Raw genomic sequence first — 21,618 nt, 5'->3', positions numbered from 1 at the left:
CATCTGTGATCATCTCTACTACATTTTCGAATTCTGTGCCAAATATCCTCAAAGCTGCCATGATACCTATATCCCCGAGCTCTCATGTTAATGTTTAATTTAATGATGGAGATGCCTTTAAAGGTTGGTTAGTGGGAGATGAGGGCTATGCTCTGTAACTATGGCTGATGACTCTGTTACAGAATCCTTTGACTGACACTGAGTGGGTGGGGGGTGGACATGACACCTTGTGGTACACTCCGAACAGAACATCCTATGAGATCCTGGTATGCTGCGCACTGCTCAGTTGGAACAAAGTGAAATATGATGAATTCCAGAGTTAGGAGAGTGGGAACATTCTTCAGAGGAAGAAAATCAGGACATTAAAGAGTGGGATAGAGTAATGCACAATCAGACATAAGAAACCCAGACTTAATTAACACCCAGTTCCAGTAGATTGAGCTAAGTGCAGTAATCACTTATTGACTATCAGATGGTTGCTGCTTGAAAGGCAAACAGCTCCTCTCTGTTCCAGAAGTAAGTTATGATTTCATTCTATTTTTCTGCATTTTTAAGGCTTTCTAGTATGTAATGATCCCACTTTGAACAGTGAGAAGATATTGGGTTGCACTTGGCATTGGAGGAAGAGCACGTTCTCAAACAGAAATTTGAGATGCGATAACAGTAAGGATTGGTAACCTGTGGAGCTTGGTTCTTAAATAGCTGCACGTTTGACAAATCTACACTTATTTCACAGTGAAGTGGCAGCTGTGCCACCTCTGTACCCTAAGAAGCATCTTGTTTTTCTTCCCCTCACTCTACTCTCACTGTGAAGGGAAACTCCAGGCTGGCAACATTTGATCTGGTACATAGCTGGGTTTTAAAATGGGCTCTGGTGCTGGGAATGCTGGAAAGTTCCAGAAGTGGCAAGTACTTCTGCTTCTGGTGAGAGGTAAGATAGCACCCTAGAGATGTGGTGCATAGCGATGAGTCAAATTGCAAAAGTATGTGAAGTAGTTCACTTGAGCTCCATGAAACTCATCAAAACTGACACAGCCAATTTTGGGTAAAGTTCAGTCCATTGAATTTATGCAAATAAAATTGAATGGACCAACATTTGAGAGAAGTGACATCTCCCCGTCAGGGAAACTGCTGCATTGGGGTGGCACGATGGTACAGTGGTTAGCACTGCTGCCTCACAGCACCAGGATCCCAGATTCAATTCCAACCTCGGGTGACTGCCTGTGTGGAGTTTGCACATTCTCCCTGTGTCTGCGTGGGTTTCCTCCGGGTGCCCCGGTTTCCTCCCACAATCCAAAGATATGCAGGTTAGGTGAATTGGTCATGCTAAATTGCCCATAGTGTTGGGTGAATATGTGGAATGGGTCTGGGTGGGTTACTCTTTGGAAGGTTGGTGTGTACTTGTTGGGCCGAAGGACCTGTTTCCATACTGTAGGGAATCTAATCTAATCTAAACCAACTATCAATGTGTTTTGCGTTGGTTTTTTCTGTCATGCCCACTGGGCCTTGTAGGATGAAGTACTTGAAATAATCACCAGAAAATGTTGACATCACATTTGTTTTCAATGCTGTTAAAAATTGGCTCTCATTTAACATCAAATATTCTCATTTGGAAAAAATGAAGTGCTTGAAGTGATCAAATGCTAAAAGGCAATATCTTCAACTTATACTTATAGAATTTACTGGAGAAAGTGAATGAAGGGAAGAAAAGACACACAAAACCAAAGTCTCCTTCCACTCCCGTTACACTGAGAAGCATCCTGGGTCATAGGGTCATAGAGATGTACAGCATGGAAACAGACCCTTCGGTCCAACCTGTCCATGCTGACCAGATATCCCAACCCGCTCAGATGCTATCAAGATGGAGCTCTTCAAGCAGTTAAAGATCTCAAAACTATGGATTCAATGCATCAGTATAAATCATTGCAAGGCATCAAAGCAACATTTTTGAAACAAAACTCTCAAAAGCAACAAATTTGACACCAACTACAGTTAGCAATCTAAGACTTGGGGAAAAAAATGAAATCAATTGGTAAGGTCTGAATTTATTAATGCTTTATTTAGTTAAAAAATCTTTTCAATCTACATGCCACAAAATAAATCCAAACCCAAATCCCAATTAGTTCTTATTTAGCTTCATACTTACCATTACTTGTGATGGATCCTGGACAGGCATCCTGTGTTTGTGCAACAGTTGATGATGTAGTTGAGCTCTGGCTCACTCAATACTTGCACTTCATTTTTGTAATGCTGCTTCAGGAATCCTGGATGATAACACACAATTATTTTGTCACCTTAACTTCTTGACTACTTCTTGCTCTTGCACCATCTCAATCACCTGCTGATCTGCCTTACCTTAACATCTTCCTGCTCTTGCGCCATCTCTGATGCCTCTTCCATTTTATCAGTTTCCATTCTTGCTTTATAACTTCCTCTGTATGTTGGTGTGTGTATCTCTCTCTTTCTCTCTATTGCTTCTTCCCCACTCTTGCATCCCTAGTAAATTTATGTTAATATAAGATGTGAGCTATTGTCAAACATTTCCATAACATGTACCATTATCCTGATTTTTTTCACAAACATTCCACTTCAATCAGTGGAGTCTGTTCTTCTTCTTTATTCTCTGCAGCTCTGGTTGCAAAGCATTTTCTTTCATGTAACTTGAAGCCACTGCTCAAGCCTCTAAAGTCATTTCTAGTTCTAGCCCCAGGTTAGGGTGAGGAGATTATGGAGAACTCTATTAATGGGAGAACTCAATCTTAGTTGTAGGTTCTATTGTGGACTAGGCCAGACCACTCAAAACATTCTTAAGCAGGCCTTGCAATTTTTTTGGTAAGTGTAAAGTAAAACTTACTCTGAGTAAGTTAGCTGGATTGACCAGGTTTTAAAACAAACAAAAATTTATTCACAAAATTACAAATGAAACATAAAGAACATAATAAAAAACCCCTGCAGAACTCAGTCTATCCACACCAGATTTAATTATGCTGTTCCAAATAGACACGGTAATCCCAATAAGCAAACCCCCTAAAATATTGATAAAAATGAACAGATGCATACAGATTGAAGTTAGAAGGGCAGAAGAAGAGAGAGCATTTCCACACAGCTCACGTTTGAACTCCCAACTAGTTCTGTACTGAACTCCCTAGCTAGAAAACTGACCACTCCCCTTTCATTATACGGGTCACTTCTAAAACATGACCACTTTAGCATCTGTTACATTTAAACAAAAGGCCTCTCACAATCCTTTTCATCTCTGTACCAAACCAGACTGGTCAGAGCCCAACCTGGTTTATTACCCCTCTGAAAAAAATCAAGGACACAGTATACTTGAGAAAAAGATCAGCTTTTAGGAAAAAGGGGCCTTTTTTGTGACACCTCCCCCCTTAAAAAAAAATGAGTCACCAATATCAGTAGATGGCTTCATTTTTAAAACCCTTCAAAAACAAACTGGTTAGTAGCGTAAAACACACATATTCTCTCTCTCTCTCTCTCGTTCAAGCCTTGATAACATATCGGCGATCATGGTTTTGTTACTATCACATGCACAATTGACAAATTGAATGACCGTGGCGACAAGCTCCATCTAAACAGGCTGGCATTTTTGCTCTTCATTTTTTCCACAAATGTCAATAGGTATGATCACTGTATATGATTGTCTCAGATGCATTGCTGGTCATATTATAGGATTACATGACTGACAGTGTGGAAACAGGGCCTTTGGTCCAACAAGTCCACACCAACCCTCCGAAAAGCAACCCACCCAGACACATTCCCCTACATTTACCCCTTCACCTAAAACTACGGTCAATTTAGCATGGCCAATTCACCTAACCTGCACATCTTTGGACTGTGGGAGGAACCGGAGCACCCGGAGGAAACCCACGCATACACGGGGAGAATGTGCAAACTCCACACAGACAGTTGCCTGAGGCAGGAATTGAACCCGGGTCTCTGGTACTGAGACGCAGCAGTACTAACCACCGTGCCACCATGCCCCCCGAACACTGAAATGTTGTAATGCCAACACCAAGCTTAAAGTCTCTTTCTCCACTGTTGAATATTTCTGTTGATGAATGTTCAACTTTCTGGAAAAATATCCGAGGGGTTTTTCTATTCCCTCGTCTTCCCTTTGCAGGAGCACGCACCGACACCCATGTCACTGGCATCGATAGCCACCTTGAAAGGCTTTGTGTAATCCAGTGTGGCTAATAGTGGGGCAGAGGTTAACACAGTGTTTAAGCCTTTTGACAGTCCACTGTCCACTGAAACATTTTGCCCTTTTTTAATAATTCAGTGAGTGGAGCAGCCACACCTCTAAAGTTCGGCACAAACTTTCGGTAAAATCCATTCAATCCCAGGAACCGTAACATCACTTTTTTTTGTCGACCATGTGAGAAATTTGCCAATTACTTTTGTTTTTGCATCCCATGGGGCCATTTGTCCATGTCCAATAACATAGCCCAGGAAGGTGACTTGGGCTTTGGCAAATTCACTTTTAGCTAGGTTTACCACCAAGCCTCCCTTCTGAAGACAATTGACTAAGTCAGTTAAATGCAATAAATATTCCCTGCCTGAGTGACTTAAAATCACCACACAGTTGGGTAATCTGGTAATGACCTTGTTAGCTGAAAATGTGTTGCTGGTTAAAGCACAGCAGGTTAGGCAGCATCCAAGGAACAGGAAATTCAACGTTTCGGGCCAGAGCCCTTCATCAGGAATGAGGAGAGGGTGTCAGGCAGGCTAAGAGAAAAGGTAGGGAGGAGGGACTTGGGGGAGGGATGATGGAGATGTGATAGGTGGAAGGATGTCAAGGTGAGGGTGATAGGCCGGAGTGGGGTGGGGTCGGAGAGGTCAGGAAGAGGATTGCAGGTTAGGAGGGTGGTGCTGAGTTCAAGGGAATCGACTGAGACAAGGTGGGGGGAGGGGAAATGAGGAAACTGGAGAAATCTGAGTTCAGATTTCTCCAGTTTCCTCATTTCTGAACTCAGATTTCTCCCGTTTCCTCATTTCCCCTCCCCCCACCTGTCTCAGTCGATTCCCTTGAACTCAGCACCGCCCTCCTAACCTGCAATCCTCTTCCTGACCTCTCCGCCCCCACCCCACTCCGGCCTATCACCCTCACCTTGACATCCTTCCACCTATCACATCTCCATCACCCCTCCCCCAAGTCCCTCCTCCCTACCTTTTCTCTTAGCCTGCCTGACACCCTCTCCTCATTCCTGATGAAGGGCTCTGGCCCGAAACGTCGAATTTCCTGTTTCTTGGATGCTGCCTCACCTGCTGTGCTTTAACCAGCAACACATTTTCAGCTCTGATCTCCAGCATCTGCAGACCTCACTTTTTACTTAATGACCTTGTTAGTCAGTCTCTGAAAAGTGGCTGGAGCGCTTTTCATACCAAATGGCATGACTTTGAACTATTATAGTCCATTTGGTGTTACAAAAGCCGAAATCATCTTTGCTCTCTCTGACAGAGGTACTTGCCAGTAGCCTCCAAGCAAGTCCAACTTAAAAATATAAGTTGCTTGTTCCACTTTTTCAACACAGTCCACCAACCGTAGAATTGGATGTGCATCAGTCTTTGTAATGGCACTGACTTTGCAATAGTCCACATGTAACCATTGGGTACCATGTGGTTGTGACTATGGGTGAGCTCTAGTCACTGTAACTCACTTCGCTTATGCCATCTTGGAGCATGCACTCTATCACCTTCTGAACCAGTGCCAATTTTAGAGCCTTAGGCCTAAAAGGATGTTCCTTAATTGGAACAGCATCTCTTATCTCTACATCATGCCCAATTGGGTTAGTATTTTCCAGTTTATTTCACGTATCTCCCCATGTAATAGCAATAACTCTTACAGGTCATTTGATTTTTCTTGTGGAAGGTAACTCAATAATTGATCCCAATTTTTGACAACTTCCTCATTGTCCAATTTGATTTGAGGAATGTCCAATTCAGAATCCTTTAAACTTGGTCCTTCCTTCTGTGCTGTAATCATTAACACCTTCTCCTCTTGCTTTTCTTCCCTACCAAAATACTTTTTGAGCACATTCACATGATACACTCAGTGAGATTTCTTCCTGTGTGGAGTCCTTATCGACTAGTTCACCTCACTCAATTTCTTCTCAATTTGACAATGTCCACTAAACCTTGCTTTTAAAGGCTCACCTGTTACTTAACCCAAATTGCAAACTCATGACTTCTAATCCGCTTCCTGTTTCATTGTATGTTGTGATATTTTTAAATGCTGTCCAGCCAACTCTCCAGCTCTATTTAATTGTTCTTTAAAATTTGAGACATAGTCCAAATGGATAGTCTCTGAATTCTGACTTATTAATTTCTCATTAATCAATTTTTACGGTCCTTTTTATTTCATGTCTAAAATGAGTTCAAATGGACTGAATTCGGTCGATTCATTCTATGCAATCTTTGATCACAAAAAGTACAAATGGCACTCCCTTATCCCAATCATCTGGATAATCCTGACTATAAGCTCACAACATGATGTTTAGTGTTTGATGCCATCTCTCTAGTGCTCCCTACGATTCTGGATGGTATGCAGTAGGTGTGAATTGCTTTATTCCCAACTTATCCATAACCTCCTTGAATAGTTTGGATGTGAAGTTTGATCTCTGATCTGACTGGATCTCTATTAGCAGTCCATATTTAGTAAAACATGTTAGTATTTCTTGTACAACCCTTTTAGCTGTGATGTTGTGTAATGGGATTGCCTTTGGAAATTTAGTTTACACATCCATTATTGTTAATAAATACTTATTCCCACTTTTTGTTTGAGGTAGGGGACCTACACAATCAATCAAGACTCTTGTGAAAGGTTCCTCAAATGCTGGCATAGGTATTAAGGGTGCATATTTTATTACTGCTTGCGTTTTTTTGATTAGCTGACATATATGACTCATTTGGCAAAATTCAACTACATCTTTGTATAGTTCAGGCCAGTAAAAATGTCTTTGTGTTTTAGGCTGTGTTTTCCTCACCCCTAAATGACCTCCAAGTGGTGCCTCTCGAACACCTCCTTTCTATACTGTACTGGCAAAACAATTTAATGAATCTCTGCCCATTTCTCATCTGCTTGAATGTGTGATGGTCTCCATTTCCTCATTAAGACATCATTTGTTAAGTAATAACACGCAGGGATGCATTCACTCTCCTTCTCTGTAAATGCCTTTTGATACAACTGTTTTAAGTCCTCATCTTTTTGCTGTAATCCGATCAGCTCTGCTGAGCTAAAGATACTTGCATGATTACCTATTTGCTCCTCCTCTGTATCACTTATTTGATCAAAAGAAATTTTGGATAACGTCATGTCAACTTTTTTTTCTGTGCCTTTAGATCTATCTTGCTTCAACTTGTGCTTCTGTGATCTTGTGATCACGCAATCTAGGAAAATTCTAAATAAACATTCTTCATTTCTTCAGTTGCCTGCATCTCCACTGGCTTTTCAACTAGAGTAGGCTGCATGCCTTCCAGTGAATCAGCTATATCATTTGCAAGGACAAATTGTATTCCTGGAGCTGAGAGTTTGTCCAGTACTCCTACCACAAATTCTCTACTTTTCTCTGAACTCTCTCACCTCACTTCACATAATTAAGCACTTTTTGTCTCAACATGAATTCCTGTTACCAATACTTTTTCTAGCAATAGTCCCTCAGGACTACATATCGCCTCATCCTTCAGCATTACAGACTGAGAGAATCCTGTGTCCCTTTATATTATAACCTCTTTACCTGCTACTCCTTCCGATGTGAATAAACTTTACCTTTGCCTGTAAAATTTTTAAGCAGATCTGTTACTTCCTCCTTAATCAACCTCTGATCATCTTGTACACTCTGAGGCAGTTATAGAGTCATAGAGTCGTAGAGATGTATAGCATGGAAACAGACCCTTCAATCCAACTCGTCCATGCCGACCAGATATCCCAACACAATCTAGTCCCGCCTGCCAGCACCCGGCCCATGTCCCTCCAAACTCTTCCTATTCATATACCCATCCAGATGCCTCTTAAATGTTGCAATTGTGCCAGCCTCCACCACATCCTCTGGCAGCTCATTCCATACATGTACCACCCTCTGTGAGAAAAAGCTGCCCCTTAGGTCTCTTTTATGTCTTTCCCCTCTCCCCCTAAACCTAGTCCTCTAGTTCTGGACTCCCCCACCCCAGGGAAAAGACTTTGTCTCTTTACCTTATCCATACCCCTCATAATTTTGTAAACCTGTGAGGTCACCCCTCAGCTTCTGATGCTCCAGGTGTCTAACTTCCTTTGTGCTTTTTGTTACAAGTCCAACAAGGCTTGTCTTGTTTTTCTACAGCTGGTTTTCTCGTAGCCCACCAACACTGATTTCATGAGGCTCACTTTTTTTATAATGAAAATACCAGAGTTTTTTAACTTCTTTGTCCACCTTATGGGTTTCTTTTTTACCCTGTGATAAATTATCCTTATGATTTTCACTGACATCTGCCTTTCCCTTTCAATGTGAGGATTTCTCTTTGACCCCAGTTTCTATCCTGCGTGGACTCAAATTGATTCTGGAAGCCAAACTGAGTTTTCTGAACCATTTCATAATCATCAGCCACTTCAGCTTCTAACCTTGCCGTTTTAACCCTCTGCACTTCCACATGAGTTCACACTACTTCAGGCGGTGAATTTTTGAATTCCTCCAAAATAGTTACCTCACTAAGGGCATCATGAGTTTGCTCACTTCTTAATGCTCTTATCCATCTATCAAAACTATTCTTTGATCCTTTCAAACTCAATATAGGTTTGACCAGGGTTCCTCCTTAGATTCATAAAACATTGTCTGTAGACTTCTGATACAAGCTTGTATGCACTTAAAATGGCTTTTATCACCTCCTCATACTGCCCAGATACCTCCTCTGATAGTGATCGTGTACCTCACTAGCCCTACCTATAAATTTTGTTTGGATCAACAAAACCCACATTGCAACTGGCCACCGCATTTGTTTTGCTACCTTTTCAAATGCGATGAAAAAGACTTCCACATCCTTTTCATCAAATTTAGGCAAGGCTTGAACATGCTTAAACAGTTTTTCACCCGCTTCTGACTGCCACGGGCTTGCTTCTCCTCACTCTCTTCCTCACTAAGCCTACTCTCAGTCTTTATCTCCAGCCTTTTAAGCTGACTTTCCTTTTTAAGTGTCAGTTTTTGAAGTTCAAGTACTCTTTTTCTTTCTCTGCACTCTCTTTTTCCTTCAGTTCTGCTGCTTTCTCTTTTTCCCTCTCTTCTGCTTTTGATCGTAACTCAAGCTGTTTCATTTCTGCCAGTCTTTCCTTATCTCTCACTCTAGCTCAAGCTGCTTCATTTGCAATTGAATTCTTGCATTCTCTATAGATTCTGATGGTTTATCTGGCAAGTTTAAATGCTGAGCTACTGCTGTAATTATTTCTCCTTTCCCCACAGAAGCAGGCAGTTCCAATTAGTTTCTCTGCTCATTCCTGCAGTTTGGTTGTATTCAGCTTTTGCAAAACTTCCAAAGTCACTACATCCACTTCCAGAAAACTTTTGGTGACTGAAAGAGTCATTACTATCCCAAGCTTTGTCTACTCAACCAAACCAACACCCAAAATAAAGACACTAGCACCTACCACTCGCTGTTCAAAATCCCAAATGAGCCCCCAATCTGTTGTGGACTAGGCCAGACCACTGAAAACAAAGCATTCTTAAAAGGCAGCCCCAGACCATAACCTTGCAATTTGTTTTAGTAAGTGTACAGTGAAAATTACCTCGAGTAAATTAGCTAGATTGACTACCAGGTTTTAAAACAAACTAAAAATTTATTCTCAAAATTACACAATGAAACTCAAAGAATAGAATAAAGAACCCCTACAGAACTCCATCTATCCAAACTAGACTTAATTATGCTGTTCTGAATAGGCACAACAGTCCCAATAAGCAAACCCCCTTAAAACACTAAAAAATGGAGCAGATGCTTACAGGTTGAAGTTAGAAGGGCAGAAAAAGAGAGAGAGTTTCCATATAGCTCACAGTTGAACTCCCAACTAGTCCTGGGTCAAACTGCCCAGAGAGCTGACCACTCCCCTTTCATTATGCAAGTCACTTCAAAACATGAGTACTTTAGCTTGAAGTCTCATCTGTTTACATACAAACAAAGACCTCTCAGTACCCTTTATCCTCTGTGCCAAACCAGTCTAATCAGAGCCCAGACCGTTTACAACCTCTCTGAAAAAAAAATCAACGACACAGTATCTTTGAGAAAAGGAACAGCTTTGTGACAGTCCTGCAATATTTCTGTACTTCCTTTAAGTTCCTATAATGATATAACTCTAGAGGGTTAGGCTAACAGTCAGTTAAACTGGATACATTTACTTTGGGAGTTGGGGTGGTCTGTAAATATATTAATTCTATTGAAATATGAGGTTTCTTAAGTTACATATATATGTAACCATCCATATATGTGAGCTAGCAAAATGGTACCGGAGGTGTACATATTTACATCCCCACTATGTAATTTGTGCATTGTGAGCTAAACAGTTTATACGGGGCATAACAACATGTTTGAGGCTAACAAAAAGTGACATAATATGGTGATGCCAACTAATGTGTGAAACATAGTTAGATTCTTTTGTGTTTTGTGATGAACATTTCTATAGGTATTTTTAACCAACAAACCAATCGGGCATGTTATGACACACTTTTTGGAGCAGGTGCACTTGAACACTGACCTTCTGGCCCAGTGATAGGGGCACTGTTACTGTGCCAAAGAGTGCTCATGAGGATGACTGCATGATTTTTTTTTTAGCTTCTCTTCTCTGAAGATGATAATGCTCAGTGCAATTGTTTGAGCTCTGCGATTATTCTATTTGATGTAAATTGATGACAATGATACCAGTTGATAACTACTTAGGATTTTCAAATTATAGCTGTGGGATTGTTCTTGAGCTTAATTAATGTAAAATGCTGAATGATTGCATGTGAACCAAAATGATATTAACTGATGCCTGAATAATTGTTTTGAGTACAAATGAAAGTTGTTAAAAACAAGTGATGTAAAACCATGTTTGATCTGGTTATGGGTTTTATTTGTTTTTAAAATCCAATACCATACCTTATAAGACCCTAATATATTTTGGTGTGGGACTAACCATCAGCTACAGGGGGATTGTGTATACAGCTTTTAATGAAATCTAATCATTTTGTGGACATAGATGTTTATAGTCTTTTCTCTCCTCTGTTTGCTCTTTGCTTTGACATTTATTGGATGTCACGAGAGTCAGTAATTGCACACATGATGATTCAGTCAGAAGTGATAGAGCCTCAGAGTTAACAGCATGGAAACAGACCCTTTGGTCCGATTCATCCACACTGACTGGACATCCCAATCTAATCTAGTCCCATTTGCCAGCATTTTGGCCATATCCCCCTCAACCCTTCCTATTCACATCCCCATCCAGATGCCTTTTAAATGTTGTAATCATACCAGCTGCCTCCACTTCCTCTGGCAGCTCATTTCTAAGCATGGATCACCCTCTATGTGAAAAAGTTACCCCAAGGCCCTTTTTCAACTTTTTCCCCTCTCGTTTAAACCTATGCCCTCTTGTTTATACTCCCGACACCAGGAAAAAGACCTTGGCCATGCACCATATCCATGCCCCTCATGATTTTATAACCTTCTATAAGGGCACCACTCAGTTTCTGACGTTCCAGGGATAAAAAAAAAACCCAGCCTATTTAGCATCTCTGTATAGATCAAACCTTCCAGTCCTGGTGACATCCTTACAAATATTTTCTGCACTTACTCAAGTTTAACAACATTCTTCTTGTAGAAGAAAGGCCAGAATTGTACGCAGTGTTACATAAGAGGCCTCATCAATGTCCTGTGCAGCTGCAACATGACATCCCATCCTATATTCAATGTTCTGACCAATGAAGGCAAGTATGCCAAAAGTTGTCTTTACCACCCTGTCTGCCTGCAATTACACTGGCAAGGAATTATGTATCTCCGGCTCCAGGTCTTTTTGTTCAGCCACACCCACAGGGCCTTACCATTTACTGTAAAAGCACTGCTCTGGTTAACTTATCAGAATTCAGGATTATGTTTTAATTTATAAAGAAGTACATGAACGTTGGATTCCATAAATTATATTTGGTCATTTATAATAAATATTTAATAGTGTTGTTTCTGGGCATGGGCTGCTATAAACCGCTGTAACATGTTGACTTTCAGAATTCCATTTCAATGTAAAGTCATTAAAATGTTTGGAAACACTTATTTAATGTTATATAATTGGAAGCTAATGTTGATGGATTATTTCAAAATCTGTTTATATTGGGTAGCTCATTACAACTTAGCCAAGTCAGCTGTATTTAAATGCTTTGAAGGCCATTGGAAAACATAATATTTTAACATTTCTGAGCACTCACCTTTCAGATTTCCATGTGGTTATGGATTCAATTAAAGTTTCTTAGGTCAGGTTAATCAATCCAACTATGGGATGTAAATGATATAGTGTATAAATTTATATAGTGTTGAGATATTCTGACACCACTTGTACAATAAAGTTGTGTACAAGGATGCTTTCTGCTGTCATTACATTAAAGACGACATGTTATTGTCCAGGTTCCTGAAATTAGCAGTAGGAACATATTATTTTGAACAGTTTTATAATCATATTGCCAGAGCTGTCACATAAGAACAGGTAGAATATTCCTCAAATGAAGCAATTAAATGAATGAATGACTATGAATTCCATTCCATATATGTAAGGCAAAATTATACTTTTGTATGATGTATCAATATTTCATTCTTGGCATTGAGACTCTCTGCCAATGTAGCCATATGTAGTTCTTCAAAAAGCACGTGTAAGAAGATAAACTTGGATGTAATTGTGGGAAAAATAATTGCAGGTGGCAAACTTCTCTCTCATGCTGAATGCATCATTATTGCTGGAAGTAAAGCTGAATACTGACCCAGGTTCACTTTCCAATAATTTGACCCAATTATTCATGTAGTTAAAAGTTTAGCATTTGCTCTAAAATAATAACAGTATATTTTTGGTATATTTATCTCTTTCCATTTTGGTGCAGAAAAGTTTCAGTAAAATAGTCACCAAATAATCATGACTGGTAGTTTCAAATTTTTGAAAAATATTAATCATATTTTGAACAGTAATTTTGAACATGATTACAGTTACAGAAAATATAAAACTGGATAGTTAAAATGTCGATGCCAATTAGATTAATATGTAGACATCGTAACATAGCATACGTCATGCTGGACTTTTCAGTTTCAGTGTCAGATTGAGTATCTTAAATTTCTTTGTTTGACTTTCAAATGACAATCAGTGGTTGCCATCTATTTTGGAAGTCATGCCTTTATAGTGCATCAACATTAGCTTCCAATTATATAACATTAAATAAGTGTTTGCAAACATTTTAATGACTTTACATTGAAATGGAGTTCTGAAAGTCAACATGTTACAGCGGTTTATAGCAGCCCATGCCCAGAAACAACACTATTAAATATTTATTATAAATGACCAAATATAATTTATGGAATCCAACATTCATGTACTTCTTTATAAAATAAAACAGATATGGTTTGATTTCTTGATTATTCAATGAGGTTCACTTACATGCAAACGTGAGGGTTCGTCCTTAGTCATGCATTTGAATTGTTTATTGATTGTCAGATGCAAATTTCCAGTGAAGCCAGCTGAAATAGAAAGTCGGAATAATGTGTTTAATGCAGCAGATTCAATAGAATTTTTTCGGTGAGCAGTAATCATACCAACAATTCCCAATGTTGGCAGATTCAGGTTTCATAGTTGACTGTCATTTATGCAATGAAGTTGTCATTATAGCCTGATTACTCCAAATTCTGTATTTCAAATCAATTGTTTACATATGACCAGAAATAGAACTTACAAAGCTGCCCAGTAAAAGCTGCATTCATTAATATTTCAAGAAAGCAGCAGAACACCTTCATTTTAGATCTAACAACGGTACATAATGGAAATACTCAGCAAGCCAGGCAGCATCTGTGGACAGAAAGTGTTTCATATATTAAGTCAATGAGCTTTCATCAAAAGTCAGTTCTGTTGAAGTTTAGTTTGAGATCACAACATTGGTGGTCAAATTAGAGCTGATGTTGGCTTTGATTAATGTGAAAGTACTTCAATGGTGGGGAAACTCAAGGTAAGATCCTCAATATTACTGTCTCTCTCTTACATTTCGGCATAGAAGAAACATGTTAACAGAAACACAATATCTGAATGGAAGGCACTTTGTACAGGGCAATCACATGCACTGGTTGTGAGTCCTTAATATGTTTTATAAGATTTTTACTTGAGCACAGAACAACTTTAAATAATTGCCTGTTCCAAAAATAAACTTTCATAACAGCCAAGTATCAGACAGTTTTAGCAGAATTTATTTTTGTCATACTTCTACTTTTGCATTAAATAATTTCTAACTTAGAATACGTTTCCTGTTGCAGTTTTTAATTAGGTCAAAATACTTTGTTAACAAGGGTCTTCCATCTTGAGGCTTGATTTCTTTTTATTGTAGCTCATTGTCATTGTGTTGCAAGTACCAATTTGATGTATAGCTATAATAATTAGCTGACAAAAATAATGTTCTCTGTCAGGATTTTTCATGCTTTGCAGTGTGCATAGTTAACAATAATTATTCAAGTTTGTACCTTGATGAAGGTTTGTTAAGCCTCTTGAGTACTAGAGGAGTGTAACGTCATTGTAATTTATAGTTATAGCCACTTTCAATTGCACAAAATCGCAGAAACATTGTTCACGGTGTATTATATTTTTTATTAGAAAAAGGAAATGGCTTTTTCTGTCAGTATAACTATTTGCATTTCAATTTTAGCAGAAGATTTATGAAACGTAATATTTATCCAACTTATTGCACAATATATGTTTAAAAGCATAAAATAGCAGAATTTACTTTATTCCACTGCAGAGAATTCATAAATACAGCTTTAAAAAGGTAGAACTACAAGGCAATTCTACTGCCAGCTCTTCTCATTTATCTGTCAGATGTTCAGTTGTTAAATTTAGGCATGAATATTGGTTGTGCTGTCAGATGGAGAGATCATATTGAGGATTTCAATAATGCCGTTGTTTGATCAAATTGATAACTTTCTCTAATCAGGTCTCAAGCTAATATCAGAATTGTGTATGGTTAAGAACGAGTACAATTGTTGTCTTCAAATGTAGGAAGAAAGAAAGTGTTCTATTGATTGCTGTACAGGAACACTCTTCTCTGAAGTTTGTTCTGCTATACATTGACAATTCCTGATTCACTTGTAACCCTAAGTTGATGAAACTGAATTGCTTTTCACCGTTGAAATTTAGATTAATTAAGACCATCTGTTTGGGTTTTCTGGATTTAAAGTTATCCATTTCTAGCTTTGCCCTGAATGAATCAATCCTTCAGAATGCACAGCCAGCTATTATTAAAAGGCTTCAATATGAGGCTCATGTCACAACTTCTTGATCATCTTTGATATTTCTGAAATTATAGAAATGTATGTTTACATTGCAGCAACAGCCAACAACAATTTATATTTATATAATGCATTCTACCTTCCCAATTAAGTATTTAAATATTGTTAGAAAGAGACAAAACTCTGCAGTCCTAGGATGTAAAACGTTCAAACTTACCACTAACTTAATTTGAAGGTTAAGACAAAACACTTTAAATAAATGATACTGGATCCTTAATTCTTACAGCATTACTTCATTTGAATATCTGAAAAAAGTTTCAAGGTGAATTTAAACATTGTGTATACATTTAAATTAGAAAAATCATGTTAAACAATCTTTGATATTATGATTCAGGCAAAGTGGGCCTTGGTGACCATTTATTGTCCATTCCAGGTTGCCCTTGAGAATGTGGTGGTGAACTGCCTTCTTGAACCACTGCTGTCCATTTGGTCTTGCCACTTCAGGAAAAAAAAGCACATAGCATGACAGTTTTCTGTCTTACTCCCTTTCAAAGGATGTGGACAACTTAATTTTTATTAGCTTGCCATCTTCAATTAAATTGCTTAATGACAAAAGGGAAAGAAGGATAATTGCTTAATAACCTGACTATAGTATTAAAGCAATCTGGATTCTAAGACTAATTTTAGTCAAATTCGAGGGTTGACTTTTACATGAGTAACACTCTGGAGAGGTTGAAATTTAGCATCTTCCATCAACAGTGTTGACTCTGCTATTGGTTAAGTGTTGCAGGTGTACAGGTGCTGGGGCCTTGAGAAGTGTTTGGAGCTGATGGCTGTGCAGTCTGAATGGGATGCAGGGTTCACTTCCTTAATGTAAGGGGACAACAGAACCCAAACAAGGCCGACATGTAAAATGGAAGCAAGAGGTCAAAGTGAACATGAGCCCTTCAAAGAATAAAGCTGGGGAAATTATAACCAGGAAATGGCAGAAAAGATAAATCATTTGTATTAGTCTGCCCATTGGACGACACTTAGCGTATTCCAAAAGTACAAAGTTATCAATGGGCTGTTGGAGAGGAAATCACTGGATGAAAAGTCTGAAGGAAATTAATAGGGCTTAAGATCGATAAGTACCTTGAATGTAATAGATTGCACTCTATGACATTGACGAAAGTACCTACAGAGATAATGGATGCTTTTCCAATAATCTTCAAGAATCCTTAGACCTTTGAAAGTTCCAGTGGATAGGAAAACTGCTGATACAATACCTTTTTTCAAAAAGAAAGAGAAGACAAAAAACAGGTAATCATAGGTTAGTGAGCTTCACATCTGTCAAAGAATATAATAGGATAGCATTTAATAATCCACAATTTAATCAAGCAGAGTCAGCAAAGTTTCATGACCAGCTAGTGGAATTCTTTGAGCAGGAAACAGATAAAGGAGAACCAGAAACGTAATATATTTGAATCTCTCAAAGGAGTCTGATAAAGTAACAAACATAAGATTACTTAATAAGACAAGCACTCATGATATTGAGTGCATCATATTAGAATGATTGCCTGATGAAATAAATCATGGTAAAATGTGGAGTTATGTGGTTTGGCAAGAAGAACAAAAGAGCTGAATATTCAAAGTTTGGGAGAAGATTTGTCGCTCGGGTATCAGGTCCTTCATCCTGGTGAGTTGTTGTCTGAGAGTGGCTGTTGGTTTGTGTGCTGTTTTGAGTCCTAGTGGTCGCAGTAGTCTGGCTGTCAGTTCAAAAATGTTTTTGATGTATGGTAGTGTGGCAGCATGAGCAAAACCAATGTAGTGTACAAAATTCCATGCAAGGACTGCACAAAACACTACATAGGACAAACAGGAAGACAGCTAACGATTCGCATCCATGAACACCAACTAGCAACGAAGCGACATGACCAGCTATCCTTAGTAGCCACACACGCAGATGACAAACAAAATGAGATCGACTGGGAAAACACTACTATTATAGGACAAGCCAAACAGAGAACAGCCAGAGAATTCCTAGAGGCATGGCACTCATCCACAGATTCAATCAATAAGCATATCGACCTGGACCCAATATACCGGCCACTGCAACGGACAGCTGGAACTGACAACCGGAAGCGGCAGGTACAAATCACTATAAATGCCGGAGGAAACATCACAGAAGCGCTTCACAGGAGGCTCCCAAGCACGAGGATGTCACCTAGACAGGGGACGAAATGTCTGCTACACAAATTCCCAGCTTAGCGAACAGAACCACAACAAGAGCTGAATATTATTGAAATAAAATAATGCAAAAACTGCAGTACAGAAAGATTTGGGGGTCCTGATGCAAAAATAATGACAACTATCATTTAATTGAATTGAATTGGATTGAATTAAGTTGAACGTAAAAATGCGTTGCTGGAAAAGTGCAGCAGGTCAGGCAGCATCAAAGGAGCAGGAGAATCGATGTTTCGGGCATAAGCCCTTCTTCAGGAATGAGGAGGGTGTGCCAAGCAGGCCAAGGTAAAAGATAGGGAGGAGGGACTTGGGGGAGGGGCGTTGGAAATGCGATAGGTGAAAGGAGGTTAAGGTGAGGGTGATGGGCCGGAGAGGGGGTGGGGACAGTGAGGTTGGGAAGAAAATTGCACGTCAAGAAGGTGGTGCTGAGTCTGAGGGTTGGGACTGAGACAAGGTGGGGGAAGGGGAAATGAGGAAGCTGGAGAAATCTGAGTTCATCCCTTGCGATTGGAGGGTTCCTAGGCGGAAGATGAGGTGCTCTTCCTCCAGGCGTTGTGTTGCCATGGTCTGGTGATGGAGGTGGCCAAGGACCTGCATGAGCTTGGCGGAGTGGGAGGGAGAGTTAAAGTGTTCAACCACGGGACGGTTGGGTTGGTTGGTGCGAGTGTCCCAGAGGTGTTCTCTGAAACGTTCTGCAAGTGTTGACTTCAGTTTATTGTCAAGTGTACTGTGGCACAGTGAAAAGCTTTATCTTGTGAGCAATAAAGGTGGATCACGTAGTTAAGTGGCATAGATAAGTAAGTAATAGATAAACAGCGACAAAAATAAAAACACAGGTACAGGCAAATGTTTAGAGTTTGAGTCCATTCAGTATTCTAACAACAGTAAGATAGAAACTGCTTTGAAACTGGCTGGTGTGTATGTTCAGGCTTCTGTACCTTCTCCGTGATGGTAGAGATTGTAGAAAAACATTGTCAGGGAGGGATGGATCTTTGAGAATGCTGGCGACATTTCCTTGACAGCGGACCTGGTAGCTGGATTCTACAGATGGGAGATTGGCTTTTGTGATTGTCTGGGCCGAGTTCACCACTCTCTGTTTCCGTTTCCAATCTTGAATGCTGCACTAACCATGCCAGGTAGTGATTCATCCAGATAGAATGCTCTCGATGGCGCATCTATAAAAATTGGCAAGGGTATTTGCTGTCATGCCAAGTTTCCTCAGCTGCCTGAGGAAGAAGTGACATTGTTGGGCCTTTATAGCCAGGGCATCCACATAAGAGTCCAAGAAACTTGTGAATGACCACTCCCAGGAGCTTGACACACTCCACTCGTTCCACCTCTGTGCTGTTCATGTCTCTGGGGACATGAATAACATCCTGCTCAAAGCCAGTAATGCATACAGTTCTGCTTGGGTGGATAAGGGCTTTTGTTAGGCTGCAAATGTCGGGTGAAGGGTAGAATCCATAAAATTAGGAATTGTGTTATACAGAAATGCAAATCCACAAACTCTCAATCAGTAAGATAGAGACCAGAATTAGTGAAACATTTTCCATTTAAGAAGTGAAAATAGATAGGTAATGAGTAAATCAATTATTGCTACCTCAACTAACATTGATATTGAAAGAAGGTAATGAATAACCACAGCTGGAGCACCAAGTTCAGTCAATACACTCCAGGAAGGGGACGATTTCAATGGAGGGGGTGCAGATGAGATTTACCAGATTGTTGCCGAGGATGGAGCAATTTAGCTGTGAACAGAGGCTGGATAAGCTCTGGTTGATTTCTTTAGAGCAGAGAAGATTGAGCGGGGACCTGATTGAAGTGTATGGGATTATGAGGAGCATGGACAGAGTGGATAAAAAGCAACTGCTGCTCTTTGTTGAAGGGTCAATAACAAGGAGGTTTAGTTTTAAGGTGAAAAACAGGAGGTTCAAAGGGCATTTGAGGAATTGTTTTTCAGCTAGACAGTATCCAGAGAGACGATCTGGAATGCACTGCCTGGGAGGGTAGTTGCTGCAGGGAACCTTGGAACCTTTAAAATGTACTTGGAGGAGCACTTGAAATGTTATAACCTTTGAGCCTCCCAGCCAAGTATAGATTTAGAGTAGCTTTCGTCAGTGCTGCCTTGATGGACTGAAGGGCCTCTTCTGTACTGTATGATTCGATAATTCGACAGGCAGCAGGTAATATGCAAAACAAGTGGAATTTTGGCTTTTATTTCAAAAGGAATGGAGTATAAAATGGGGAATGTGTTGCTGGAAAAGCACAGCAGGTCAGGCAGCATCCAAGGAGCAGGAGAGTCGACGTTTTGGACATGAGCCCTTCTTCAGGAATGAGGAAAGTATGTACAGCAGGCTAAGATAAAAGGTAGGGAGGAGGGACTTGGGGAAGGGGCGTTGGAAATGCGATAGGTGGAAGAAGGTCAAGGTAAGGGTGATAGGCCGGAGTGGGGGTAGGGGCGGAGAGGTCAGGAAGAAGATTGCAGGTTAGGAAGGCAGTGCTGAGTTCGAGGGATTAGACTGAGACAAGGTGGGGGGAGGGGAAATGAGGAAACTGGAGAAATCGGAGTTCATCCCTTGTGGTTGGAGGGTTCCTAGGCAGAAGATGAGGCGCTCTTCCTCCAGCAGTCATGTTGTTATGGTCTGGCGATGGAGGAATCCAAGGACCTGCATGTCCTTAGTAGAGTGGGAGGGGGAGTTGAAGTGTTGAGCCACGGGGTGGTTGGGTTGATTGGTCAGGGTGTCCCAGAGGTGTTCTCTGAAACGTTCCGCAAGTAGGCGGCCTGTCTCCCCAATATAGAGGAGGGCACATCGGGTGCAGCGGATGCAATAGATGATGTGTGTGGAGGTGCAGGTGAATTTGTGGTGGATATGGAAGGATCTCTTGGGGCCTTGGAGGGAAGTAAGCGAGGAGGTGTGGGCGCAAGTTTTGCATTTCTTGCGGTTGCAGGGGAAGGTGCCGGGAGTGGAGGTTGGGTTAGTGGAGGTTGTGGACCTGACGAGGGAGTCACGGAGGGAGTGGTCTTTTTGGAACGCTATAGGGGAGGGGAGGTAAATATATCTCTGGTGGTGGGGTCCGTTTGGAGGTGGCGGAAATGACGACTGATGATACAATGTATATGGAGGTTGATGGGGTGGTAGGTGAGGATCAGTGGGGTTCTGTCCTGGTGGCGATTGGAGGGGCGGAGCTCAAGGGCGGAGGAGCGGGAAGTGGAGGAGATGCGGTGGAGGGCTGGATTGTTCAGTACGTCCCAAGACTGAGATGGAAGATTTTAATCAGTGAGGAACTTGGTTATGCAGAAAAGGCAGGAGAATGAAGTTAAGGATTATCATATCAGCTTTGACTTCATTGAATGGCAAAGCAGGCTTAATGGACCAAATGATCATCTTTTGCTCCTTTGTCTTCAGGTCGTCAAAGCTTATGGTCTTATTTATTCCTATAATGATATTTGGAATCCTTTCTTACAATAAATATTTTGAAAGCAATAAACTTCGTTGTGAAGAGGTTGTAATTTCAGGTGTGAATCTTTCATTACAAAGACGAAGGTTGAGGGGGACCTGATTGAGGTCTACAAAATCATGAAAGGGATAGACAGAGTAGATAGCAAGATGCTTTACTCCAGAGTGGGGGACACAATTACTCGGGGTCACTCGGTGAGAGGGGAAAAGTTTAGAGGAGATACGCATGGAAAGTTCTTAACACAGAGGGTAGTGGGTGCCTGGAAAATGCATTGCCAACAGAGCTAGTAGAGGTGGGCACGATAGGATCATTTAAGATGTATCTAGCAGATATATGAATGGGGAGGGAGCAGAAGGATACAGATCCTTAGAAAATAGACAACAGGTTTAGATAGAGTATCTGGATTGGCGCAGGTTTAGAAGGCTGAAGGGCCTGTTCCTGTGCTGGAATTTTCTGTGTTTTTGTACT

General features: G+C 40.4%; 1 protein-coding gene across 5 annotated transcripts in view; it reads left to right on the top strand.

The window, feature by feature from the left end:
* LOC132821532 (inactive N-acetylated-alpha-linked acidic dipeptidase-like protein 2) overlaps window positions 1-21,618 on the top strand; it is a 973,299-nt gene that overhangs the window by 259,665 nt on the left and 692,016 nt on the right. The window lies entirely within an intron of this gene.

The sequence above is a fragment of the Hemiscyllium ocellatum genome, chromosome 13 (genome assembly GCF_020745735.1).
Source record: "Hemiscyllium ocellatum isolate sHemOce1 chromosome 13, sHemOce1.pat.X.cur, whole genome shotgun sequence".
Taxonomy (NCBI): domain Eukaryota; kingdom Metazoa; phylum Chordata; class Chondrichthyes; order Orectolobiformes; family Hemiscylliidae; genus Hemiscyllium; species Hemiscyllium ocellatum.
Note: the sequence above shows the minus strand (reverse complement) of the source record. Positions and strands in the feature narration are given on the sequence as shown.